We start from the raw sequence: 11,758 nt of genomic DNA on the forward strand, positions 1-11,758 counted from the left end.
TATTATTATTATTATTATTATTATCCCTTCCTTTTCTGTCCTATTAAACTGCCTTTATCTCAACCCACGAATTTTACTTTTTTTCCCTGATTCTCTCCCCCATCCCACTAGCAGGGGGGCGTAAGCAAACAGCTGTGTGGTGTTTAGCTGCCTGCTGGGTTAAACCACAACACTGTGGCAAGGCAACAGGTTCCTATGTGGAGAAGATACTTCTCTAGTAAAATACATAGATGGAGCAAATATATAAATATATACAGTAGGATTAAGAAAGCTAAAACTTTAATTCACAGAAAAATATACTGGTTAGTTTAAGCAGTTTTACTGCTTAAAATGTTAAATTCAGGGAAGATTCATACATAAAGCAAACAGTGTTCCGATTTGTGATGCAGTAATTAAGATGCAATTCATCAGTTTACAGTGCTGTATGTAAATATTAGGAAAATCAAAACTATCAAAGAAGAACCAGGACTGAAGTAAAAGAAATAAGACAAAGTTAAAAAGCACTAAGACAAAATGACACACTACAGACTAACAAGAAGAGCTTCCGCTACATTGGTGTTTATCAGTTGAGAAAAACCAAGAAGGAAGACCTCAGTGTCAGATAACGCAGCCACAAAAGGGGCAGGTGCTGTGTTAGGGTATACCAGCCAACGTGCTCTTGTCACTACAAAAAGCAGCAATGAGATTGAGTTGGGAACACTGGCTACAAGAAGTTAAACACTGCCCACCTCAGTCTGTAACACACGTAGAGAAAGGCTTATGAGGACAATGGAGAGTCAGCCTCCCCAGAGCAGACCAAAAAATTGTTAAGCTCGGCAAGGTGGAGGCTGAGATGAGTTACAATTTGCTCTCCAGAAATACATGACAAGGGCTAAACACCAGAGAGGTGAAAAAAGCATTAAGATAAATAGAAAGTTAACAAAATAACTAACCTAACTGGAATAACAGCAACCAAGAAAGCTAGTTTAGCCAAGGAAAAACCTGGTTTCTGTATAAAAGGAGCATTATGCCATTGTTAAGACTAGATTCAACAGCTCAGGAAACTCCATCCAGCCCTATGCTTCTATGCACTCATCAGCAAAGCATCTAAAATTTCTTACAAAATTATACTTCTTCACAGAAGTGGCCTATAAGGCGGCTTGAGTTTTCTTCTCTTTTCATTGTCCAAGATGAAGGCAGAACAAACTTTAAGTTCACTTCTGTGACTCTCAGTTCAGATGAGAAGTTACAAAGCATTTTACTTACTCTGGCTTTTGGAGAGTTCCTCAATGAGGACAGAGACATCTGACATTATGTGGAGCTCTTTTCAGGGTTAAATGTGATATGCAATAGTTTTTGGCAAAGTATTTTACTATTTTATATCATTTTTATTTTGGCAAATTTAGTGTGGGCACACAAAGTTCCAATTTGGTATCCTTTGTAACTTCAACTGTATTTATTTAGTAGAGTTATTTTTTCTTTTTCCATTCTAAAAGCAGGGCACGTACTGTGAAAGCTCCTAGACACCATGAAAGCTACTCACAAAGCAAGTCACAGCCAGCCACAGTCACAAGATCAAGGGCTGATACAATGGACCCACTACATTATAACCCTGTAATATACTGTACCACCATTCACCTTCAGGACATTTAATATAAATACTTAAACCTGGTCAGTTATTATTCATTTCACTTAAAATGAAGAAATTAAAATGGCAGAGATAATAAAGGAATCTAAAAATTCTATTTACAATACTGTGACAAAAAATGACTAGTTCTGTCGCCACAGGCAAATCCCTTTCATCTCTGTGGCTGAGCTCACGCATCTGCAAAATAGAGACAATGAGACCTAGTAACTACATCGAGCTTCTCTGCTGGCAAGTTATATTTGTACCTTGCTCACTATCATCAGGAAGTCACACCCATTTTGCAGAGCAACATTGGAAATCACACATTCTAGAGTGATGTGTTTTAAAATCAGTCCATCAGTGAGATCTTTAGAAAAATATTGCAGCTTCTGCAGGGAAGGCAAGTCCTACCTACTGATCTCCCAGCAAGTTCTGACCTCGCACAGGTGCCCTCCTACTCTCCACCCCTTCTAAAAGCAACTTTGGTTCTTCAACTACATTTCTAGAGTCTGCCTGTAAGTTCTCCTCTTTGACACAATCACATTTTTTAATTGCACTTCAATTCTGTTGTGCTTTGGTTCCTAATTAAGAACCACTAAAGTGCTAGCTTTAGCCATAGCAACTAAATTGAACATCAGTAGTACATACCCAGGTAGTAAGCCCAGAGAGTCCAATGTCACTTGCATATGAAAGATTCTAACTGGGCACCGACTCAAGCCCCTTTTTCACCCTGCGCTGCACAGTTTTTAAATCACATTGCCCTGCAATAGCAGTAAAACCACGGCAGAGTGTGGTAATGCGCTACTGCAGACCACACCAAAGCACCAGCTTCTTGGCATGTTCCGCCTCTGGCCTTCTGCATTAAGAAATGATGATGATGGAAAAAAAGAGCCTTCAAAGACTGCAGCATGTTTTTGCTTAATTAAAACCAGATAGAAATTGTTTTGCAATCGACCAGTGCTTGCTGCCAGATTTTAAAAGCCATTCAGATCCTTCTCTGTAAGGAAATTATATATAGTGAGATTTTTTTCTCCCCAGTCGTTTGTACTTGCAACCAGGGTTACCACACAAACTGAGGAGGACACCAGTTCTCAATTAAATCTGCCACACCATTATTCCTAAATACTGCAGAAAGTGAAACACGTGACACCATTCCCTGTAGAGAAACCTGAAAGTGTGATACAAAACAAACATAAAAACGACAGGGCATGTACATGCTCCTATTGAAAATCCCTCACTTTCTCCTCCTCCCTCCCTTCTTTCCTCTTTCTCACTCACTGTAGAGCAGCTAAATAACTCCAGGGAGGAACAAACGACTAACCTTTTCCTTTGCAATTTTAAATGTGCTGTTAACATCTCTGAAGGGTACCTGCAACCCATGACACCAGGTGTGATTTTGTCCATTAGTTAAACAGAGAAACACAGAGTTACTTTGCCTGGAGACTAACTTTGATAGCTTTTATCCAGGCACAGTCCAACAGACATGCTATTCCCATGTGAGTTGAGCCACTCTATGCTACTGCCTCCCATTGCTTGTCCTCGCTTTTCCCCTCCTCCTATCTGTCAGCAAAACTGCACGTGTTGGTACAACCTAAATTTCTTTAAAAAAACCCAACAACAAAAACCCAAACCCAAAAAACTAGAATACTTAGACAGAAAAAAAAACCCAAAACAGAACAGTTTGCAAAAGGTACAATTTAAACCAAAGCACTTTGACAGAACCAGGCTGGGGAGGGGCTATATTTGCTGTTTATGCTGGCAAATTTGAGGAGCAGGAACGTCTGCAGCAGACAAGCAGCTGAGGGGGAACCACATGACAGTAAAGCTGCAAACAAATGCTCATTCAAAGCAAGTTGTCAGAGCCAACGTAGCTCAGAAGACATTTCCTGTAAACATATTTTAAAGGCTAAAGTTTCCAATAATCAGCCCACAAACCCAGGCAGCACATTCTTTTTCTAGGTCAAGATAGTTATGACCCCTGCTACAAACCTCAAGCACACAGAAGGTAGAATATACTGTGCATCCTGCTGTGCTCTGTCTGATCTTCTCCTTTGCCTTGCAGCAAATAAAATGCAGCGTTCTTTAAACTCTTTTACAAATGAACTATGTATGATTCCCTGAAGTCTTCCCTTGTATTCCCCATTTTGAAATACCAGTCTTCAGGATTTTAAGGAACATAAACTCTCTTCATTCTGAGCAAAATATTATTGTGATCAATGTGGCAACTCTTTCTGCAGTACTAACTTACACAAGATGCTATCACCACTATATCAAAATACGCCTTACAGAAAAAGAGGAAACTTGCCTTGTCTTGATCTGACTTCCCCAGAATTATTTCAGATTTGCTTGTATTATGTATGCAACTTGTACTTTCACAACATTAAAGTTTCAGCTGTTTACAGCTCCCAGTTGTGAAGAAATAAAACACACATCTGTGACTGTATCTATATCACTGGTTGCAGCAGTGCTTTAACATTCCTAATGCTAGGTTGTGGTCCTGAATGAGTCACAACTTCTTGTTGGGCAGAAACACAGACACAATTTACCTTGCTCTGCACCTGATTTTCATGGAAAGAAAATCATAGTACATGCCAATACCTCCCCAGGTTGAACAAAGATGGAGCCAGAACCCACAACATGCCCCGACATTAGGTCTGTTCCTCAACGTCGTCGCATACACACCTCCACAAGTCAGTCTAGCTAAAGAGTGCTGTCCTGCAAAATGGGAAGCGAGGAAAAAAAGATTACAAAATACACTCTCAAGGTCAAACTGGTTTGCACGAGTAGATCCTGTATTTCACATTCTATTTTGAATATTAAAGAGAAGCCCTGGTTTGCTATTACAAGCATGATCAATCCAACCATTTACGTGTTTATGCAGAAGAGATGAGGTGTATGAAGAACACCCAGGACCATAGTGAACCAACTTGAACAGTTTTGTAATATCGTTGACAGTAAAGAATGGTGTCCAGTATCTAAAATTCTCACTCCCTTCTTTCATTTACTATATTAGTGTCACAGTAAGACACATTTTTCTCAGCTAGCGAATGCCCACATGCCTGTCTCTTTTTTATCACAGGAGGCTATGCTTTCAGGATAGATAATATTCCATTGTAAAACTAAACATCCAGGTAGTAATGGGTGGAAATGATTTTCATGCAGTGTAACCAAATGATAATTTTCTGAGGGTGTTCAGTTTTACGCAAATCCCTGAGATGTCGACATTAAGATGGGTTTTCCTTCTAGGGTAATCCATTGCACTGACCCTCGTCATGCAGACATATTTTATGGACCCCCAAATGCAATTTCAGAGCTGATGCAAATTGGAACATTGGGCACTCCAGCCATGAAATGTGCAGCACAACATGGGGAAATCTAGGCTGCATTATTAATTTTTGCATATAAATAGTCACACATTTACTGTGAAGACATTGTTTTCTTGAGTCCCAAAAATATGAATCACAGAGGAATGGGGAAGAAAGGTGCAAGTTGTAGGAGGTTGGGAAAGTTGTAGAGAAGTTGGGAAAGATGTCATACTTTCAAAAAATAAACGCTGCAAAATACTACACTCTCCAGCAGCTACCACAGCCCTCCCAAATGCCTATTTGCCACCTCCCTTCTTTCTCTTAGAAGCCTTTTAGAGGTTTGCAGATGTTGTTAGTGACAAGTAAGCACTGTGCTAGGAAGGAACTACTCTTCCCATTTATCCTGGATGTCTTGCTCATGACAGGAAAGGGTATCAAATCTTCACACAAATTGAGTCAAATTACTAGCGAGTCCCTGTCTGCTACTTATCACAAATGTAACATCAGCTAAGCAGATCTTCATGCTGATGTGTTCTGCCCTCCATTTGTCTTTCTGCTAAATTTTACGTAAAATTGGTATTTAAAGACACACCCAGTTTTTAAAGAGACAATTTTTATGTGTGCCAAATTGTTTCTCTCCTTCAATAAAATCTTACCAGTGGTCCCTTGTGACATTTTTTGATTTTCCATGAAATTAAAGTCTGTGGGGATGTTTACATATCTGAAATATAAATCCCACTAATGAGCACAGAAAAGAACGTTCAGTTCTTCCTGAGCTATTAGGAAATACTTGCATCCCACAAAAAAAGGCAAAGCATTTACACGGTAGTCAAAATTCAGACGCCATGGGTGTTGAAGCCAAGCCCCTCCCTTCCTCAGTTAACACACACACACACACAGAGGTTGGCAGCCTCCCGTCACTTCCAAGCAGAAAAGCAGCCGCTTCCTTCAAGCGCTCCCTGTGCAAACAGAAGTTTATCCTTCCACGTGCCCAACCAGGTCCCCTCTCTCACTACTGTCTGTACCCTGAAGGTGCTCAGCCCTTTCTGCTACCCCCATGCACTGAAATGACATGGCGTCTTCAAAAGGATCCTGTGAGAGAGCTCTTCTTCAAGAGGAAAAACAAAACACGCCAACTGCCCCATGCAAACTGCCACCACCTCCATCTCCCTCTCTGGGGCACAGAGCAGCTGGCAGAAAGAGGGCTTTCACGGCAGAAGGGGAGAAGAAGGGGTCTGGATGGCAGGAGCCGGTGGGACTGTTGCTGCCTCGGCCTGACAAAGCACCAAGCTGCCACGGGTCCCTCCCACCCACAGGCATCTGTGCCCTTCACAATCCAGCCTGCTCCGTGGGCAGCAAAGCCACGTCTCACTCTGCTCACTCAGGCCCACAGGAGCCGACTGCTGGGCAGCATTTGCAGAGGTGCCCTCAGGTAACTGTTCCAGTCTCTCTCAGATCGTATCAGCTGAAAGGGCAATAATACTTGTGAGCATTCAATTGCAAAAGATGCTGGTAAAAGGATGGCAACAATAAAGGATGTAATTTCACCATATAGCAATAAATGTGACAAATTAAGGTCGTGGCATGGGAGACAATTCTGACTGTATTTCACTCTGATCCCTCCAGCCATGGCTTTGTGGAGCTCACCAAAATATGCTTCTTGAGCACCTCTTTCAATGGTAGTGGTGGTTTCGCTCCAGAGACCACAGTTCTGGATCCTCGGAGCATGGATTAAACACTGTCAAACACAATTCCCTTCAACTCAACTCCCACTTCTTTAATCTGTAACATTGTCCACACCCTTAAGTGGCTACTTCCATTCACCATGTATTTTAGTGGAAGTGCTATAGATAAACTGATTGTACAAACTGTCTGTGAACATTCAGTAAAGATGGCAAAGCCCTGTAGGGTCTATCATAGGATCCTCTGTAAGACACCATATCACTTCAAGACAAATTTAGGACTAAAACTTCATTTAATTTGCTTCTGCCCAGTAACAAGCAATACCTTGTGTTGGGAAAAAGCAAATTACAGGACAGTATGAATGCTTACTCACACTATGTTATAAATTCTAAAAATGGCCAGTCTGCAAACATAGGCACTCTCAACTTACTGTCTGATATAAGATCACAAGCAATTTCTCTGAAATTCATGAACTTGAGATCAAACTTGTCCTGGTTCCCTTCTATTCCCCAGCTGAACTGCAGACTTCATAGGAGGGCAGCCAAGAAGAATCCCCTCTAATTCCCCATTAGTCTTTCTTTCCAAAGTCCATTTCTGGTCTAGTTTGCAAGTCTGCCTCACTGCATATGTACCGCCAAAAGAGTAGTCACTTTTCCATGCAACTTTTCTGTGTAAAATCACTGTCCTGTAGAAGTAGCAGTGTTTTTAAGATCATGTTCTCACCAATGAGTCTACAAAGCTATGGGACAATAATTAGAAATCTTTCTTATGTAGGCAAAACCACAAAGGCCACATTCTTCCTATTACTCACTACCTCCTGTTTACCAAAGTACAATTGAAAGTCATCCACTTATCTCAGGAACAGAGAATAATTTAATGAACTTTTCCCAGGCACCCACATTTCAAAGAGAGTTTATAACAGAAAGACCTCATTCTAGCCATCTCAGCTGCATGCATTTTTACGTCATGTATTCACAGCCACAATACTAATGTTTAGTGATAGTAATACTTAGGATGCAATCCTTTTCATACAAATCCTCCACACTAACGTACAGAGCTCAAGAGAGGTCTTCTTGCAAGCCTTCCTGAAACAACAGAAGACACTGTCAGCATGGCATCATTTTTTTCACATCCTTCTATGTGCATTAAAAGAATCAACATTTTACCATGTTGATCCGTATGTCCTCAGGAGAAGCCCTCCCAGGTGCCCAACAGAAATAACATCCATGCCTCGGAAAAAATAAATCTTTTGGTTTAAAGTCAGACCATTAGTGTCTATTTCTGAAATGAGACAGAAGAAATCTTTTATAGTAGCTAGTATTTTAGGAATCTGGGGCTTAAAACACACTTACCTATCACACACAGGAAACCTGATGAAGTTACTGGCTTTTTAGTGCAATCTAGAATATTGCAGTTTTGTCACTGTCTTTTTTTTTTTTTTTTTAATCAGATTTGCTGCCCAAATAACCTGCAGAAATGGACACGCTCTGTTATTCACCTCTGCCTGTAAGCAGCTCTGCCATCTGGCACTAGGAAGTATTTATCTAAAAAGTAAATCTGAATTAAGGATCATGAACCCACTCCTCTAAACTGTGTTTCACCTGAACACAGAAGGTCAATTCACAGTCATGTGAACCTACCAATTCACTACCGTTTATTTAAGCCCGCACAACAGACTCAGAGGTACTCTGCTCTTTTAAAAGATGAAGCGTCAAACTGAAAGGAAAACTGAGCTAATCCCAGATTTCTGCGTCCCTATAAAATACAAGGAGAATTCAGCACAGAAATAACATGTCATCGTAATCCAGGCCATAATCTCATTTACCCAGAGCAAAATGAACTACACTCATCCTTATGCTGGACTCCAGAGCAGGGCAGGGAGACTATAGTCATGAAGGACTAGTCAAGTGGAAACTCAGACCCTGAAGGCAAATGAAAGGACCATCATTGCTATATTCATAGTATAGGCTGCACCCTTCACTCTTTATTTAAACTAGCACATGCTCAAGAATACACAAAGGTTTCAAGAGACAAAAATTGAGACTGTGACTTTTTCTGTGTGATACAAAACCTCATGCAATGCAGTGAGGTGGGAGGCCCTCTAACAGTTTGGGCCTTCCAGGGCAAACAGGACATGTTCACCGCCTCCATCTGTGTCCCCCTGCTTGAACTGCTCCAGGATTAAGTGAAGAGCTTTTCAGGACACAGTATAAACAAAGATTTAACAGTTCTTTCCCCCTCCTCTTTAAAACCAAGCAACAAATCTAATCCAAACAAGAAGACTTATTCAGAAAACAGGAAAAAGGACAAAGCAGATGCCGTCTAGGTATATACACATATACAAATAAAAGACCCCCAAAACAGCTGATGTAAAAATTGTCATTTCTAAAAATCACACAAATAAAAGGATGAGTTCTCCAACAAACAAGATGGTTCAGTATTCAGACAGTGCTATTCATACTGCTCGCATGCAAGGATTTGATTCCAATATAACTCCAGTTTCCAGGAGCTTATTTCTAACATGCAAAAAAAGAAACAAAAACTTGTAAAAAAGCCAACTCAAACTTTTTCCCTCCCTCCTTTTCAAATTTAGAGTTGAAAACAGAAATGCTGTGCTGTTCTGTGACACAAGGATGTACCATAAACACCAATATACTGCTGCTCTTTCATACACTGCAGAGTCCTCTTTCAGGAAGTCTAATGTCAAATAGCAAATCACGATAGAAAATATGGCAACCATTTTTTGTGGAAAAAATCATTATTCAGTGCATGGACCACCTGTGTAAAACTCAGCATCTGATACAGCAGTGCTCCAGTTTGGATTGATCATTAGGTAAAACTGTAATACAATCCCAAAATCACCCATATTAAAGATGATTCACATAAATTCATTTTGATAAGAAGACTGGATTTCCCCCAAGTTCTTCACCAGCCATTTAGCAAGGCTAGCTATAAATCATTGCTGACATAGCTTTTGTGTAAAATAAGAGAGTAGGTGCTTCCTCCCACTGAAGGTCTCAGAGCTTCAAGAATTTTTGAGAAATGCTTTATTCTTCTCCATGCCCCTCATTTCTCCACTTACTACCCACAGCAACAGCTATGTTTCCTGCAGAGTCATTTCCCCCTGCCACGGCAGGGAGAGGTAGAACAGCATGCACAAGGACAATGCCACTGCCCGTTTTGAAACTTCTGCTCAAGCACTGAAGAAGCAGAACGTGCAAGGGAGCAGAGCTTATCCAGCAGCATTGCTTCCCACGTGCCAGGAAGGCAGACAACGGGCTCAGAGCAACACAGTTAGGGCATGGCCACAAGGGAAGCCACAGAAAAAAGCAGCAGGTTTTATGAAGGAAGAAACAAAAGGATAGCCGAACACCCCACCTGTCGTTCGCAACACAAGCGGCACAGGAGCAAAAGGGCAGAGCTGAACTACATGAGGTTTGCAGCTTTGCACCATTTAAGGCTTGCCTAGGTGGAAAACCTAACAAGGGGAGAGAGTCATTAAATAGGTTTCAGTAGAGCAGCTGAAGTGAGAATCGAAAAAGGGGGCTTAAATTTCATCAGGAAGTTCGCAAAGGCTTCAGCGAGGGCAGACATACCAAAACATGGCTCTGGAGTAATGCAGAGACGAGAAAACCAGCCATGCAAGCACCGGTGATGTCCTGTAGGTTAGGAACAGGAGGGGAGAATAGTGAGCTGGGATCTTCTGCTTAGATTCACTGGAGATAACAAACCTTTACTACAGAAAAGAAAGGCCAAGAAGATCATGAACTCTCACACTTCAAGTCCTCCAAAAGTACATGCGAAATGGTCCCAACAGCTTCTGCCATTTTTTGCCTTTACGGCCTGATGCAAAGCCAACTTAAAGCAACAAAAACTAACTTTTAGGGTGCCTAGAGGGCAGACTTTGACAAGCCCTATTACACTTATTACAAAATCCCTGCATAGAAGGATCAAATGCAGCTGCTTCCTTTGCACTTAACACAAAATTATGGTCACTTCCCTACACAAATCTCTCCTACCTTGGATATTTTATGTTTTAGTTGTGACTTGTTAATATATCCAAAAGAAGGCATGTAATTATCAAGATAGTACCACAACAAACACCACTAGAACTGCTTTAGTTCTTCCCAGAAGCTTTCCAACTCACATAAAGCAAACTGTCTAGCTATCTCGCGAGGCTGGGCTTTTTGTTCTTTTTTCAGCTGATGCTCTTTTTCACTTAGTAGCATTCCAGCAGCAGACAGAGGGACACAGCAGGCAGCATGAGAACGAGATGAATCAGAGGGAGTTCTCTCTGGTGGTCAGCACTTGCACAAAGAGTTTATGGACAAGTAGGATGGAAAGGCTGTCTTCAGGGTTGTGTTGACTCAGGGGCTGTCATCCTGGTTTTTAGATGTTAAGCATGTTCTTGAAATTTCTTTTCAAAATGTTAACTGTTAATTATTTAACTGCGCCCACAATGCATTAATAACGAAATTATGTAAACTCAATTGAAGATAATTGAGTTTTTATTATAATAAATTATTTGTCCTGGTTTGACATAATACAGAATTCTTACTCTAAATGCATACAAACTTAAAGGCAAACATGAAGGCAAACAGAATTCTGACACACAATCTCAAAAAACAATAATTCAGAAACAAATCAGTGGAAAAATTAAGGCTGTAAAGACTGTTTTATTTGTACTTATTTGGATTTGGGAGGGGAAGGAAAGGCTGCCATGTGCCAGAACTTTGTTACTGAGCAGTCCTAAAACCAACCCTAACATTGTCTAAACTAGCCTGCATTTATAATGCTGTAACATAAGAAATATTTTACATTAGAAACATAAATCATTAAAATTAGTCACCAAAATTTTGCTCTTGGAGATGGGCGTCCATGAGTGACATTGTTATAAAGCTTCTCTCACACTATAGTTTTCTAAGTTGGATGCCACAAGAAGTGTAAAGATACTACAAATGTGCTAACAAACCTTACTTTCCATTTTATGGAAAACCTAATCTTTTTTAAAAGAGGAAGCAACACCAAATCTAGTTAATTCATAGCAATGAAAACACTGTGCATCAGCGAATGCTATAAATTAGCAAATAGAAGAAGAACCTAAAGTATGCTGTCATTTTTAAATGACCTTACTACAGCACCGTATTTCTTTGAGAGGAGAAGA

Source organism: Aptenodytes forsteri, unplaced genomic scaffold (assembly GCF_000699145.1).
Source record: "Aptenodytes forsteri isolate BGI_AS27 unplaced genomic scaffold, ASM69914v1 Scaffold348, whole genome shotgun sequence".
Taxonomy (NCBI): domain Eukaryota; kingdom Metazoa; phylum Chordata; class Aves; order Sphenisciformes; family Spheniscidae; genus Aptenodytes; species Aptenodytes forsteri.